Source organism: Lissotriton vulgaris, chromosome 8 (genome assembly GCF_964263255.1).
Source record: "Lissotriton vulgaris chromosome 8, aLisVul1.2, whole genome shotgun sequence".
In the NCBI taxonomy this organism is placed as follows: domain Eukaryota; kingdom Metazoa; phylum Chordata; class Amphibia; order Caudata; family Salamandridae; genus Lissotriton; species Lissotriton vulgaris.
The window spans coordinates 937,462,861-937,479,404 of NC_141696.1; positions in this window are offsets into that span (position 1 = coordinate 937,462,861).

A 16,544-nucleotide genomic window follows, 5' to 3' on the forward strand; every position below is an offset into this window, starting at 1 on the left:
ATCTGAAGATTGATCTTGCCTGGAACTGAGATGAAGATATTTTTATTTCTATAACTCATTGCTGTAGTGTCTTTTTCTTTTGTGCGTGGTTCACTGTGTACTGTTGGTGTGTGTTGCACAAATACTTTACACATTGCCTCTAAAGTTAAGCCTTCCAGCTTTGCGTCAAGCTAGCCTGTTGGAAGCGGGGGTCCCTACTTGGACTAGCGGTGCGTACCCCTGCCAACTAGAAACCCCGGTTCTAACACTCATGTACGCGAATGACACACAGATCTGCATTAAAATCTCTTCCCATGAGGACATTCTCTCCCTGAATGAGGCCTTGCAGCTGAATGTTCACTGGCTCATCGCCAACCAGCTCAAACCTAATGCAAATAAAACTGAGTGTCTTCTAATCTCCCCACCAAAAACCAATCCAGACATCCAGGAAGATCAAGGCTATCACAGTTCTAAACTTCCCTCCTAACATTCTGGACTCTGAAAAATCCCTTGGAATAACCCTTTATGGCAGCTTGAACATGCGGGCCATATCAACTTGATGGTCAAAACCGCCAGATTTCTCCTGAGTTACCTAAGAAACTTGAAACCCTTCCTCGACACTACTGACCTAAAAACGGCAATTCAGGCACCAGTCATTTTCAGACTTGAATATCGATGCTCTTCTCTCCCAGGGCTACCCAAGAACTCGCTGGCCCCTGTTAAAGCCTGCCTCAATGCCGCCGCCAGACTCTTAACTGGCTCAAAGAAATTCAACCACATCTCTCCCTACCTTAAAGCCCTGAAATGGCTTTCCCTTGAGGCCAGAATCCAACTGAAACTGGCCTGCATTACTCACAAGGCTCTTTACTCCATTTCCCCTGCATTTCTTGCCCAGCAACTCGTGATATCCAGAGGAATCAGAAACTCCCGATCTGCCAGAGACCTTTGCTCCAACCAGCATGCTTCAGGAAAAAGAAAACCTACAATCAGGCTTTCTCTGGTGCCGCTTTGAGAATTTGGAACTCTCTCCCACCCGCCATCAGAAGACTTTTGTCTTTGGTTTGCTTTAAAAAGGGGACCAAAACTTTCTTAATGGGTAAATTCCTCTCGTAACAATCATTTTACAATCACCTCAACGATCTGTTCCTCCCATCACTACGGCATTATCCATGGCTTTTATGGTTGATACCTACCCTGCACCCCTGGGCATAAAAACTAAGAGTTTGAGACTGTGTGCCTTCTTGTATAATGTATCTACCTATCTTTTTTATCCCAAAAGTATCCGGGACTTTGTACTGCTTGTTTTTGCTTATATATTGTATTTGCCTATTTTTACATCAATAGTACCCTCCCCTCCTAAATCTATTGTATACCACCCTTCAATCTTGTAAAGCGCTCTGAAACCCTCACGGGTCTTGTTGGCACTCTATAAAACCTTAAGATAAATAAATAAATAAAAATAAATAGAAGGCCTGCCCATAAATTATTTATTATCCTATAAGACTGCCTGCCAAGACCACATTTCAATGTTCAATTTCAATGTTTTGCCTGCATCAAAGATGATTGAATAGCTAACTGAACTACCTGTGCTTAGATTGGATGAGGTAACTTCAACTATTGCAACGATGACTGACTGATTGTGTGCGTGATGATTTAAGTTGATTAATGATTTATGTGGTGGCAGACACTGAGGCGGTCTGTGTGTTGAACTGTAATATGGGAAGTTTCTTGAGATGATTATTGATTTGCCTCGTTTGGGGCTTGAGTGAAGGACGCTCATTTGTTTCCCAGTAGGTGATGATCAGCCCTTTCACACTTAACCAGATTTAAATAATTACTGGAGCTACTCCTTTTTCCTAGTTCTTCTGAGACAAGTACAGTCAATTTAGTTAACAAACAAAAACCTATGCAAAATATTGCAATTGTGTTTCATTCTCTACTTGTTCTTCAACAGCAGTGCACTCCACTCCACATCTATGTTGCTTTGATCATCGTGATTCATGATGACTAGTCTAAGACTGCATAACAATGAGTCAGGACTGGAGGGGTATCATGGAAGTACTCAGGGCAGGAGCTGCAGGACTACCTCATCAATAGCTAGAAGCACGAAGAGTTATTGTGAATACTTTCAGCTTGAGTTCAAAGGTAAACCAAGAGTCTGTGGCCTAGTACTCAGCTCTATGAAATAGAGTGAGGTGCGTTTGTGAAATGCTGCTCTGTGTGTGTGTGTGTGTTGTACTTTTGGAAAAAGTGATACTCTGAGTCCCCCTTTTTTTGTGCTGCCTCTAAATCTTCTTGATACACTCCTCATGAAGCTAAACTTCCTTCTCCTTGACTCTAAATACAGTTACTCTTTACAATATGCAGGTCTTCTCCTCATCCCCTTCATGAACAAAAGGAGAAAGCTAGCTGAGTTCAACAACACTCCTGCTTACCTACCAGACCAAAGCAGCCAGGCGCTAAAGAGTGGACATTCCAGAGGTGAACGCAGACGCACCACCCAATTTAGGAATACAGTATAATTTTTGTGTTAACAATCATACTAACTATGAGAAGTGGATGGGTAGGTTAACTCCCAAACCTAGAAGACAGGACATTTAGATATATAGTAAATATAGTTCTGTACTCTGTCATAATCATTCATTTGTTTCCTTCTAACAGCAGACTGATGGAAAATGATATACTGCTGCTTATTGCCCAGGTGAATGTTGGCCTTGTGTTGTAGTGTTTGTCGTTGTCAAACCTTTCCCCAAATCCCATTACCCATACATTCATCAAACCTCTAACCCTCTTCCCCCGAGCTGTGTGATTTATTTGGGTGTTGCTTGAATTACACAACCAATGGATCAAACACTTGTTGGGGCAGATGTGGTGAACCCAACACCAACTTACTGTAAAATCTTCTAAGCAGTAGCCCACACCATCCCATTACCAACCGCACACTAAAAACGATCCAAATATTTTTAGATATAGAATAAAGAACATTAGTCATCAGCATTATCCTCATTCAGGCTTTGTGTTGCCTAACCTTAAATGCCTAACTTAAGCTTGTCGACTGCAGGCTTTGAGTCCATTTATGATAGCTTTAGGATTTAACAAACAATGCTCCAAGGTCCATATTAGCCAAAACCTACTAGCATTGCTTTTTTCCTATTTTGACACAATCAGGCGTTCTCATCACGTAGTACTCAGGTGATGTCAATTCTTTGTAAATCTTTGATAAATATATAACCCACTTACTCAGTCTCTCTGCTTACATTTAGCTGCTTACGATGGATAATCAATCATTCAGATTAATCCTACAGTTGGAGCTCACCTGGGTGGAACTGGAAGTGAGACCTCGCTTGTGAAGTTGTAATACCTCCCCTGTTATTGCTGCATGTAAATTCAAGTAGGACAACTAGTATGGATGTAACTTAACTTAGTAAGAAATACATTAATTGCTACTGTTTTTTATCTAGATAGTTAGGAACTTCGAAATAATGTAGGTCATCATGGCATAAGTATAAGCCTAAACTCAGATTTCAGATCTGTTCTTTATTGTTTAAGTTTATTAAAACCATACAAATATACCAATAAAACTAAGTGTATGTACCAGATAAAATGTACACATTAAATGAGTTTTGCTTTGCCAACACTATATAAAATTCAAGAAATAGCACATGGTCTGTTTTGTGCGGCATTCGTTTACTAGTTTGCAATTAAGCTGGTGGTCAGTAGGGTCGAGACAGCTTAAAATCACGGTTCAACAGGTGCGGATACCCCTGATATAAAAAAAAATAATTGTAGCAAATGACGGTCGGTGTTAGTTTAAATCAGGACAGTTACATATTAGGTGGATAAAGTCCTTTGGTGCTCCACAGAGACTGCATGACATAGGGCCATTGTTTTTCCATTTGTTTGATCTGCATTGGACGGTAATGCGCCACATTGTATAGCTAGCAGCTTTGTTTTTAAGAAAGGGGAACTTGTTATGCCCAAGTATGTTGCAAGTTGAGGTTTTGTGTATGTTTGCATGAACATCCTTGCTTGAGAACGCCTGCTTGGAATGATTTTAACAGCCGTTAATGAATGCATTCTTGCTAATTTCTTTAGTGTAAACTAAAAAGATGAGAACAGTAGGCTCAGTTACCAGAGGTTTATTAGGTTTGTTTGCTTTGAAGATAACTGTAGATTCTTGCCGTAAATCGAGTGGGGATCTTCTTCTTGTGCTTTCCAGTGAGCGTTATTTAGTGGGTTTTGTCAATTGATCCAGATTTTGTGCCATATTTTTATAGATACATATCTCCTTTGTAGCTACTGCTGTTGAAAACCAAACTCCAATCTGACCTGTGTGGGTGAGAAGTTCCGAGGTAGTGCAAATACTGTTTTATATGTCCGTGTTTGTAAACTTTCTAGGCTTGCTGCATATTACCCATGCAGGACTACACTTGCGTATCCCATGGTCGACATCATTTTAGCTTTGATGACTGCTAGTAATAGGACAAATGATGAGCATATTAGGCTCTTTGCGATTCAACAGAAGGCAAATATTAATCAGTTTCTTTTTTTTACTAAGTAGTTGTGTATTTGAAAAGTCAGTTGGTTTTCTATGTGTACGCTCAAGTACATTTAACTTATGACTGCTTCCAGATTTATTTTGCTGAATTTGAATGGCCGTTTTGTTTGAGGTCAACAGCTTATAATCATCACTTTTTGTTTCAGTAGAGTTTATTTCAAGCATATTTGCCTTGGCAAACTGTCCCTCTTTGGAGACCTGCTCTTGTGTAGCTTAACACTACTCTGTCATTAGCATAAGATAAATGTGTGATGGGTAATTCACCCATGCATGGGGGATGTGAGTTAACATGGTCTAGTATTTGGGAGAGGTCGGCCATAAAAAGGTTGAAGAGGTGTGGTTCCAGAACACAACCTTGTTTTAACCCTAATACAGTACCAATTTTCCTTGTCAGCCTCTTACCGTCAACTAGTGGCATCCACGTGTTTGTGTACAATTGCATTATTGCTCATAGAGTTGGATCTGGAAGACCCTAGAGCTTAAGTTGATAAAAAAAAAAAGACTTCTATTAACTTGGTCGAATGCCGCTTTAAAATCTATTAAACATAAATATAAGATATTTAGAATTTTTATTATTTTGTATTTTTTCCCCTCCACTAGCCAGCACTTTCCCTACTGTTGCACTCACAGGAGTGGGAATAGTATGTCTGGAAACTTGAGTCTGATGCAGCCTTCGAACCCTAATACTGCCAATGTTGGTGAATTCCAAAAGTAATAATGTTGTACTCATTCAAGGAGTGCTTCCAGGGGTGTATATATACGTTTTTTTATAAACCAATCACTATACATATATTTACATACATCATGTAGAGTATTCTTATCAATAGTTTTACAGCAAATGTTGAAGTGATATTATCAATGATGTCATAGAAGATGTCCTAAGTGGTGTAATATGTGGGGTAATTATCAGTGGATGAGGAGGTTGAAAGTTATAGTTAGCTTAGGGCACGAGTTATAATTACGTGTGATAACTCTAACTATAACTACTGACTTTCTTTGGTTTGTGTGTGTAAAATCTGAACCTTACTATAAGGTCCCTGTAACCTTTGGTTTGTTCAAGCAGGAACATTTTTAAGACTCCTGCCCACTGGGAGCAAACTTTGTGTTTGCTACTGCTTGGCAAGAGTTTAAAAAATGCTCCTGACATGCAGAGTAAACACTAAGGGGCCCATTCGCATGGCGGGTGGATTGCCACTACCTGACCAGCAGTGGTGATCTGCCCACCAAAACACCCCGCGGACAGCCTTTTACCCCATGCCACAAATAACATGGAGGGAGGTACAGCGGTGGCCGTAAAGACCGTCTGCTGCTTTTCCACCGGTAGGTAATCCTTCCAATCACCTACCGGGTGGAAAAGGCCTGCAATATGTTGGCAGTGCCTTGCAGGCACCGCCATCCATATTATGATGATGGTGGTTGAATGCCTTTCCATTGCGGAGAAGCTGCCATGGAAAGGCATGCAGTGTTTACCTCGGGGGCCTGTTATGGGCCCCCGAGGCGGTCGGGTGGTGCACTTGGGGGGTACACATGGTACCCCCTACATTGGCATACACAAGGTGGCAGGCACCGCACAGTGCCTGTAACATTGTGCATGCCAATGCACAACATGCATTTACAACATTGTGGCGGGTGCTCACAGCACCGCCCGCCACAATGTTGTATATGAGGGATGTGACCGCCACGGTGGCAGTCGCATCCTAATTGGCAGTGCGGGACCTCTGCACCACTGGCGACTGGTCCCTGGACTGCTTGGGTGGCGGGCGGACTGTAATCCACCCATCATCCTTATGGACCCCTAGTTTCCTTCCCTGGGCCCGTGTGGGCAGGGAAAATATTCCATCCTGGCGAGGGCTCCATGCAGCCCCTTCTTACCTCACAAAAGTCCTTGTGCCCTGGGGGATGGAGTCCCCAAGGCCAAAACCAGCTACAGGAGGGGACCATGCCCCACTCCCTGACAAAAAACGTGTGTCGCCCCCTCAGCATTTAGCCCACCCCAGCAGATTTTAAAAAGAAGTGCAAGAATCAGTGCTTCTTTTTTTTAAATGTTGCAGCCGATCCTATGCAAATCTTACACAAACTTGCTGCAAAATTCCTTCTACGACCTCACCTCAAGGCTGTGGGGTCAGGGTATCCCTACCCTATCCCCTATGCCTTTTTTAAATGTTTTTGTTAGGACTCGGGATCGAGTTCATAGTCCTAGGATGGCTGCTTCCCTTCCTTGTTGAGGTGGTTGCATCCAATCAGATCTTAGTTGATGATCAGTCAACTCCTTGGATTCTCCATGGTGTTTTATATAAAAAAATACTTCATTTCTCCAAAGTGACAGAACATATTTACACTAAAGCAAAAAAAGTACCCTTGTTGGACCAAGATCTTGCATTCTGCCAAATTTGGAGTCAATTTATTTAGCGGTTTAGGCTGTTGGTTTGTCTAAAGTTCCTGAGAAAAAATGAATTTGGAAAACAAGTTTTGGGGCCCCTCCTTTCTTTCACTGGAATGATCACTCCAAAACTTTCCTTCTGCAAATTAGTCAAAAAGTAGCAGTTTTTTGGTAAGTTTTGTGTGATTATTCATCAAGAGGAGGTTTAGAAAAAGGGGAGATAAAAATAGTGTGTTTCCTATGTTCATTACTATAGAGATTTTAGACATGACTACAGCCCAAACTGCTCAAAGTAATTACATCAAATTTGGCAGAGAGGATGCTCTTGGTCCAAAAAGAGCCCTTTTTGTTTTTTAATGTCAATCTATATAGTTGTCTTGAAGATATTAACAGAAACCCAAATTTGTATATCTAGAGGTGCGGACCCTCTGTGAATCTAACGAATCTCTTGCAGAGATCCGATTGGCTGCCAACACTTCAGCCAGGAAGTGTCAGCAGCCGCCATGGGACTCGGACTCAGTTGAGGCCCAGCGAAATACATTTTTTTAAAGCAGATAGGCAGGGTAGAAAAGCCCTGACACCTAGACCTGTTGACAGGGGTAGCACCACCTCCCCGGGCCAGAAATACAGAATAAATCTAGAGGAGGGCTTTGTGGTCCCCTGGCCAAGCCATATTCAGGTCCTGGGGATCACCAATTCCCTCTTGCAGGCCCTTCCAATTGAAAGGAGGGGAGCAGTGAAGCCTTCCTCCTGGAGCCCTTAATGCCCTTAAAGACCATCACACCCCAGGGCTGTCTCCCTATGTCCCAGGGGCCGGCCCCCAGGATATAGCTGTTTGCTCTTGCTTGGCAGGATCTTTGACAGCTCCCGCCAAATGACAGCAGGCAGTAAGTATGCTCCCAAAGGGCAGGAGCAGATAAATTGCTCCTGATTGCCGGGAGTGGACTTTTCATCTGTTTTCCTGATCCCTGTCAAGTGGGACAAAGATGAGAGGAATGCTCCTACATGCAGGGAGCAGCATTTGTGGGCGCTCCCTGCGTGCAGGAACAATGCAGACTCCCACTGGAGGTAGGGTGCCAGCAGGAACCGCAGAGGCAGGGCGAAGTTAATGCAAGAGTGTTTCCTCTTGCATTCCACACTGAAAAACAATCTGAAATCCTTAATGGAAGTGAATGCATCACTGATCTATTGGAGCGCAATCTGATCTGTAGTGACTGAGATGAGTGGTTTCTTTTGTGTCTTGAGAATAAAGTCCATGGTTCTCCCTTTTATTTGCCCTGAGTATGCAAATGCTCAAAAACATCTGCAAGGTCCTCCCAGTTAGGCTGGCCCTGTTTTCTCAGTAGTACGCAAAGGTCTACCCCCTGTTTTCCCACGTTGATGGGCAGCTTACCAAAAGTCCTCCAAGAAGGTTTCCCGCTGATTTTCTTGATGTAGAGTAATTCTGTGGACATCTTCACCAAACAAAGAAGCACTTACTTCATATAGATTGGAGTAAGTACTCCTGTTGGGTGGAGAATCCCTTCTTTGTAGCCTCATAGTCTTCCCTAGATGAGGATTCATGTTATCACAGATTTGTGGATCAAGATGCTTGAGGAGTAATCACATTGCCAAAATTACATGCACACAAGGTTACTGAAGACATTTCCACATGGTCCATTATGCAGCTGTAGTGTAGAACATGCACTTGTTATTACCCAATGAGGCAGGACTTACTAATTAACTAATAGAAAGTACACCTATTGGGTAGATTGTTTCTGTAAAACTGTGGACTCTTGTTGGATAAAGGGGCAGGCAAGATACCATTCTGGCCAGTCACTCAAACAGCTACTAACACATCCACACAGACACTCAGGCACCCAACCTCTCACCCATTGAGTCACTCTCACATACACTTGCCAATCCAAACAGCCATTCATGCACCACCACTCACACATCCATATAGCCACTCACTCACCTACCCACAAAAACACTAGCACGCCCACTTACAGACCCATAAAGCTACTCACACCCACTCACACACCTAAGAAACACTAACACTCATACTCTCAGACCCTTACAACCACTCACATACCCACTCATACACCCAAAAAACGATTCACTCACTTACTCACACAGCCACTCAAACACCCATTCATGGCCCCATGCAGCCAATCACAGACCCACACAACCACTCATAAAACCTGTCACACAGCTACTCATGTACCCACTCACATACCCATACTGTCACTCATACACCCAGTCACCAATCCATACAGCTACTCACACACCCACTAATAGACCCATACAGCAACTCCCACACCCCCTCACAGACCCATACAGCAACTCACACACACCCCCACTCACCAACCCATATAGCCACTCACACACCCACTCACACACATATAAAACCACTCACAAACCCATACAGCCACTCAAACACCCACTGAATGACCTATACACTCATCCACTCTCAAAGATTACATGTTACAGTTAGTAAATGCAATTTAAAAAAACATAAATATTCACACAAAAATCAAAGGTTACAGGGACTTTCCAGTTAGGTTCAGATTTTACTAATACAAAACCAATTCTGCAGTTATAGTTACCTGAGCTAACTATAGTTTACACCCAGCATGCACTGCTTATGACCTCACATACTGCATTACTCATGACATGGTGAGTGACATCACTGATGACGACTCAAATTACATCACTGATGACATCACTCTGCCAAAAATTAATTAGAAAAATTATATCACTTAAAAAAACGTACAAAACTTTAAGAAAATAGACGTTAAGAATGGCTTCTCTTCCTTTTCAATCAAATGAGATATTCACAAATTAGATCTGCTGTGTTAATTAGCTGTCCCACACCCAAAATACATATCAACTTAACTTGAGAGTGACATATACATCATTCATACCTCCTTACATTATGCTTGTGGTAGTGTGAACTGAACAACCACACAAGTCCATATCTAATATCTGAAGGCAAGAGCCAGTATGCGTCCTTTAACAGAGTAAGGTCATCATTAAGAGGGACTGGTATTTGTTGGGATAAAATGTTGCACCCGATAAGAAGTGCAATCATTATCTCCTATTACAAGGTTTTTGCCTATAAAGGACATAATACGCTGTACTTGGGGTCTATTTACTAAATGCTCTTGTAACACAGTGCAGCAGCCAAAAATGCTGCCCTGCAATGCGTGAGAATTAGAGAGTTGCACAGCACCATATCTATAGAGATAAGGCACACAAATCATCTAATCTTAGTACCAGCACACAAAGAGGCTGCTATGCACACACCTTTGCACCATAGTGCAAGGGAGTCTGTGGGAGTCTGTTAAAGGTTTTGTACTGGAAAGATAGCCTTCCAGTACAAAATATTATGTTTAGACTAACTTTAAAACTTTTTCCACTACAGATGTGTGCTGTACACTGCACCACACACGCACAGCCAGAAAATAAAGGAGTAATAAAAGCATTTCCACGTGAAGGTGCTAATTTTAAAAGGGTGTTATTTTTGGGTGCAAACCCCAATCTTGTTTTGTTTAGTATAGAGGAGTTTGCTTCAAAAACCATAGGTGGTTGCATGGGATTGGCCATGCCCCACCCCTATAATTCCTCCTTGTTGCTAAGGAGTGCAAAGCAGCACTAGGCACTGTTTTCTCTACTTTCAAGTAAATTTCCAGTGCAGAATGTAAATGTGGTAAATTGGAAACAAGTCTTTGCATCACATTTGTGACACTAACAAAGCAAACAATCTCAATATATATACCCTTGGTGCCTAGTGCACCACAATCTGCATGTCTCCATATTTACTGGACGTTTTTCCATGTTTAATCTTAAATCCTGGCAGGTTTGACCTGCCAAGATTTGTTAAACATTGATTTGATTTGATTCAAATATTTCGAAAGCACAAATGAATGCCCGAAGACATCTTGCAGCTTATAACTGCGATCTCTGAGCAAAGATAAAAATGTACTAGGCTATTCGGAATGAGTGCCTAAGTGCAATGCCATATATATATATATATATATATATATATATATATATATATATATATATATATATATATATATATATATATATATATATATATATATATATATATATATATATATATATATATGTTCTGTCATTCTTACTAGTGCAGTCTGTAATGCAAGGCTGTAAAGAAGTCTTGGAAATATTCTACCATAGGCAAAGGTACTGCTGACACAAATAAAATCTATATCCTGCAATTGTGTACATTTTATACATCTAGAAAACCAAGTGCCTCAAGCAACTGCAGTGCTGTGCCTGTTTTACAACAGAAGTGAAATGTCCACTGTTGATTCATCATTGTCTCACAATATAACACGAATCAATTCACATGGCTGCCTAGGTGACAAAAAGATTGAAGGATTACATTAGGGGCAGCCAAAATACTTTATAAACCCTCTATATTTTAACTTGAAACCTAGTAAGAAAAGCAATTAATCACTTTAGGATAGATTCACTTTATGGAAGTTTTTTTGTTATACCCATGGCATTTTTTTACACTCAGAGTAAACATTCAGAGTCTGATTCACGAAGACAAACTTACACTTTTGTGTAAGTTTGTGATTTATTCACAAGCGTATTTTACAAGTAACATCTTTAAGACCACAGAGTATATAGACATAAAAAAAATAGGACTGTCCTAACTTTTTATGTGCGGTGACTCTACAGTCGTAAAGATACTACTTGTAAAATGTATTTTGCAAATGTCAAACAATTTTAAACTTACACAAAAGTGCATGTTTGCATTTTTTAATCAGGTCCTCATTCAAAAATTAGAAACCAAATAAAAATATAACCTTATCAAATTGTCATTGTCTGTGTAGTTTTTAACTGTCCTTCCTAATAACTTTATGGGTTTATTCAGGTACATGATTTAACGTCGAACTCCACAAGCTAAGAATAAATATTAGATATGAGGAAATAGTGTATGCTCACAGAGAATGGTACTTAACATTTTTGGTTTGTTGTTCGTGTTTTTTTTTCTCCAGCGGCCGTTCACAGTGGTATGGTGGGAGGCATTGTGATAAATATCTACTGTTGTAATTCTCTCGAGTTTGTATGGCATAGGGGAACTTCTATGACACAGGAAATGTACCCCCAGAAGCGGTACTGCTGTAAATACTGGTGGATTAGCCATCCTAACTTTGACAGCAGATTTGCCGCTATTTACATTCATTTCAGAGCTTCCATTATGTTTCCCAATAGCAATACAGGTATATATTTGCCATTGTGTAAGCGTGCGTGCCACGTTAGAAATCCTTTCCCCCTGACTTTTTTGCAGTTAGACCTCCTGTTTTGCTGACTTTACCTCTCTAACCAGTGCTAAAGTGTGTATATATACTCTCCTATAACATGGCAAGATTTACTTATACCCAATTGGCATCATTAATTTACCTGTAAGTCCTTATTAAAGTTACACTACCTGTGCCCAGTGCCTGTAAAATAAAAAGTAATAGTGGGCCTGCAGCACTCAATATGCCACCCACTTTAAACAAGCCTCAGGCCTGCCATTGCAGCCTGTGTGTGTGCAGTTTTAAACTGCCATTTTGACCTGGCAAAATAAACCTTTTGCCAAGACCAAACGTTCTTTCTTGCTACATATAAGGCACCCATTGGCTAGACTCTGGACAGCCCAGAGGGCAGGGTGCAGTGAATTTAAAAAGTTGACATGTACTTTTAACCTTTACATTTCCTGGTAGTGTAAAACTCTCAAACTTGATTTTCAATACTATATGGCCTACCTCTCACAGACGATAACATTGGAGTTACCCTATTACATTTTATAAGTGTATTTTCCAAATGGGCATAGATGACTAGTTCATGTCTGGCACTTGCATGCTTGATATTGTTTAGTGGACTAGCCTTGCTGACAATAAATGGGCCCAGACCCTTGTTCTTTTCAAGACTTTTAGGAAGTTGGCATTTTCCTACTTTAGCCATTTTCTACCTGTAGTCTACCTCTGGGATGTGTGACGTGTTGAAGTTAGTTTAGTTGACAGTTGGGCTTTGTGTATTCCTCCTAGCTAGCCATACATAATGAGGAGCTTAGGTGTGTCTGGATGGGCCATCACTGACAGGATGGGAGGGAGGAGCTGGACCCAACCCTAATAACACTTTAAAAGGATGTGTCCTGCCTCCACTCAAAGGATTGCATAAATCCTGTAGTTACGCTGGAGCGAGGGCTGGGAAGGCAGGGCAACTGTGCGCTCTAGAAGCTTCTCCTCAATTCAAAGGCACAACTGGGTGTAAGTACCGGACCTCAGACACTAACTCTTCTGTATACCTCTGGACCTTTGGATACTCTGCTGTACTGCTGAAAGGACTGCCACTCTGTTGGACTGCTGCCCTGCTGTGCTAATCTGCTGCCTAGATGAGAGGGACTGGACCTGCATCTCTTAGCCACGGAACCCAAAGTGACTCCAAGGGCTAGTTGGCTGGCCACCTGACATGCAGCCTCAAGGTCATAACAGGTTTCCAACAACCTTGCACCTGCTCCTGGATGCTACAATTTGTGAGTCTATCCTGTCAAGTAGTGCCACCCCAGTCCTGGACCCTTGGAGGTGGGCTTATAGTGTTTTGAAAGCCTCTGTGGACCCAGAGGAACCATTGCATCTCCTCTGCTGCCCGGTGAAAACCCAAGCAGAACCTACACATCATTGCTGCTGCATGAATGGGACCCATCGCAAGACCTGTATCACATTGCATCCCATTAGAACTGCTGCTTTTCAAAGCTTCCTCTGCACAGGCCCTCACGTCCCTCATCTATGGCAGCCTCAATGACGACACTGGACCTCTCAGCACCTTGCAACTGACACACAGCCCCAACATTCTTGATGCTAGACTTCACATCGAAATCCCTTGCCAAGGGGATCCTTGTCGACAATGCAGAATCCCTTGCCAATGGGATCCTTGTCGACAATGCAGAATCTCGCACTGCAGCCTCACCTTATCTCAGTACTGACCCATTGCTTTGGCTGCCCGGTGCATTGTCGACACAGGTCCTCGCAACTCTGTGCAAACCAGGATTTAAGACACTGTGTTCAGTGGGCCTAACTGGGTTCCTGTAGCCAGCCTGCGCTCACTTACAGTTGACCTGAACTTGCAACTTTGTTGCAGTCACAAGCGACCAGATATTGACAATTGGAGATTTGTGCTTTTTGATGTTATTTTCTCTAAATTCTTTAAAACTGCATATCTCCGGTTCTACTAATTGGATTTGTGTTATTTTGTTCTTATTTTATTTAATAAAGAAAACTCTTCTCTACTAGTTTGATGTGGGGATCTTATTTTGGGGCTTTCATTCTTTCTTTTTTGGTGCTTTCACTTTAATACTTTTTGAAGTGTTGCATACATACTTTATTCATTGCCTCTAAATAAATACTGCCTGCTTTGTGCTAAGTTTTCACTGGGATGAGCACAGGGTAATTTAGGTTTGGAATGTACCTCGCCCTGACAAGGATAGCAGTTGAGTACACGCTACCTAAATGAGTATGAGTAATGAAGAACTTGGTGTACTGGATAGCCACCACATTTTGGCAGATGACCCACACATCCCATCTCTGAATGGTCCATAAGTGTACATATTATTCAAAACTGTGAAAGTACAGGTTAAACTTGATTTCCTGCTCTCTACTGTAATACAATTAATCCACATAGCCTATTGATGTTACTTATGTTATGACTGCCTTTGCGACATCATGACATCCTGAATGTATCACACACCTGTTAAAGTGACGGTATTAGATGATTAGACTGGTAATCTGATGTATCTGACCATCATATCAGCCATGACAACTTCTGCAACTTGTCATTATCTTGAATAGTAGATGTGCTATTTACCATTCAGACTCCAACTCCAGTCCTACAAAGTGCATGCCAAAACAGTCTGCATTATGAGTTTTCTGGAATGTGGTGTGAGATACTGAGGGCTGGATTCTCTGATTCCATCTCATATTCTTGTTCCACATCCTGAGTTTTGTCACCAAGGATTGGAATAACTACACATACTCTGGAACCTGGAGACGGGAGGACATTATTTTTGTGTCAGCGGAAGGGTTGAGAAGAGGATCAGGAAGACAGGGATGGGTAGGTATATTCAATTGGAGAACATTTCCTGCTCCCCTGTGTTGTGCTTTTGGTAGAGGGATCACTCAGCCCTGGCCTCTGACATTGGTCTATAGCTGTCCTGTGGGCTGGAAGATTAGTTGTTGAGAGAAGGGCACAGCGCCATGCTTGGGGGGTGTTGTATGTTCCATTCATGGTGCTGCAGAGGCTAATCTTTGGTCTTGACCTTTGCCCATACACCTGCTGCTGATTCACTGGGTTCACATCTGAAATATAGGATCTGGAGTTTGCATATCAGGGATTACCACACCCACCAACTCCAGGCCTCTCAGAATGGTGAGTGGCAGAATTTCACCCAGTGTTCCTAAAGTAGATGGAAAACATCACTCATAGAATGACCAAAGTCCAAATACTTAGGTGCAAAAGTCAAGTCATGATAATTACCATCAGTTAGGTCAATATATTAGTCTGTCAATGTAATGGGGTTTAGATAATGAGGGTGCACGATAACACCTACTCTAAAAACCTATGTATCATTTTGGTAAGCCATGCATGTGTTCTGTACAAGCATTAGATCACCTCTCCAGGCCAGTGAAAATGCTTATACACATTTGATCCTGCTCATGAAACCCCGAGAAGCACTGGCAATGCAGCAGGATTTACAGGCATTTTCATTTATCAGCCCAACCTATTGTCTTTGCCAAAGCATGATTTGATGGAGGGCACAATCCAACAATCATCACTGCAACATGGTTGTGGGCAATAATAAAGAAGCAGTTTTTTGTTTTTTTTAGTTGTATAAAGTGTGTGTAAAACTCAATGGACAATGTTTCACTTTACACACTAAGCAGGGCACCAACTAAACACTCTGAAAGAGTTTCAAACAAAGAAGACAATTCAAACCATGAATGTAGTCACTTTCCTGGAAAGACTAATATAAAGTGACTGATTGTGGACAAGTGCTACTATAACCAAAAATAAAAAGTTATGACAAAACACGGCCCAATAATTAATTAAATTGCACAGGAATAGCACCAAGGCAACATGTTTCACCACTGACTTCCTCAAGAGCTCAATACATAAGTTGAGGTGGTTCTATGGATTCGGTTTACCACTTTACCTTCAATAAATGTCTTTTCAGACACAAGCCTTTTAATTTGTAGGTTTTATCTGACTGATTTCCCTTCTGTGGTCCCACTTTTATTTATGTACTGGAAATTGAGTTGACAGGCTATCAAATGGTTCCTTCTGCATCCTTTTCCAGCATACAGGTTTGCAAACCTAAAGATGAATGACAACATGAAAAAAACAAATAACATCATTCTACGTAAAGCATAATTGATTAGGCATAAATAAGCAACAATTAACGGCATTAGAAAGCAGTGCCAACATACAACTTGAACTCACATCAGAGTACCCATATTTAAAAATGTTAAACACCTATTTATTTCAGCTGTTGCAGTGCACATGCTGTGTTAAATTAGATAGGAACTGAATTTTGACAAACCAAGGGGATTTACCAATAAAAACTAGTCT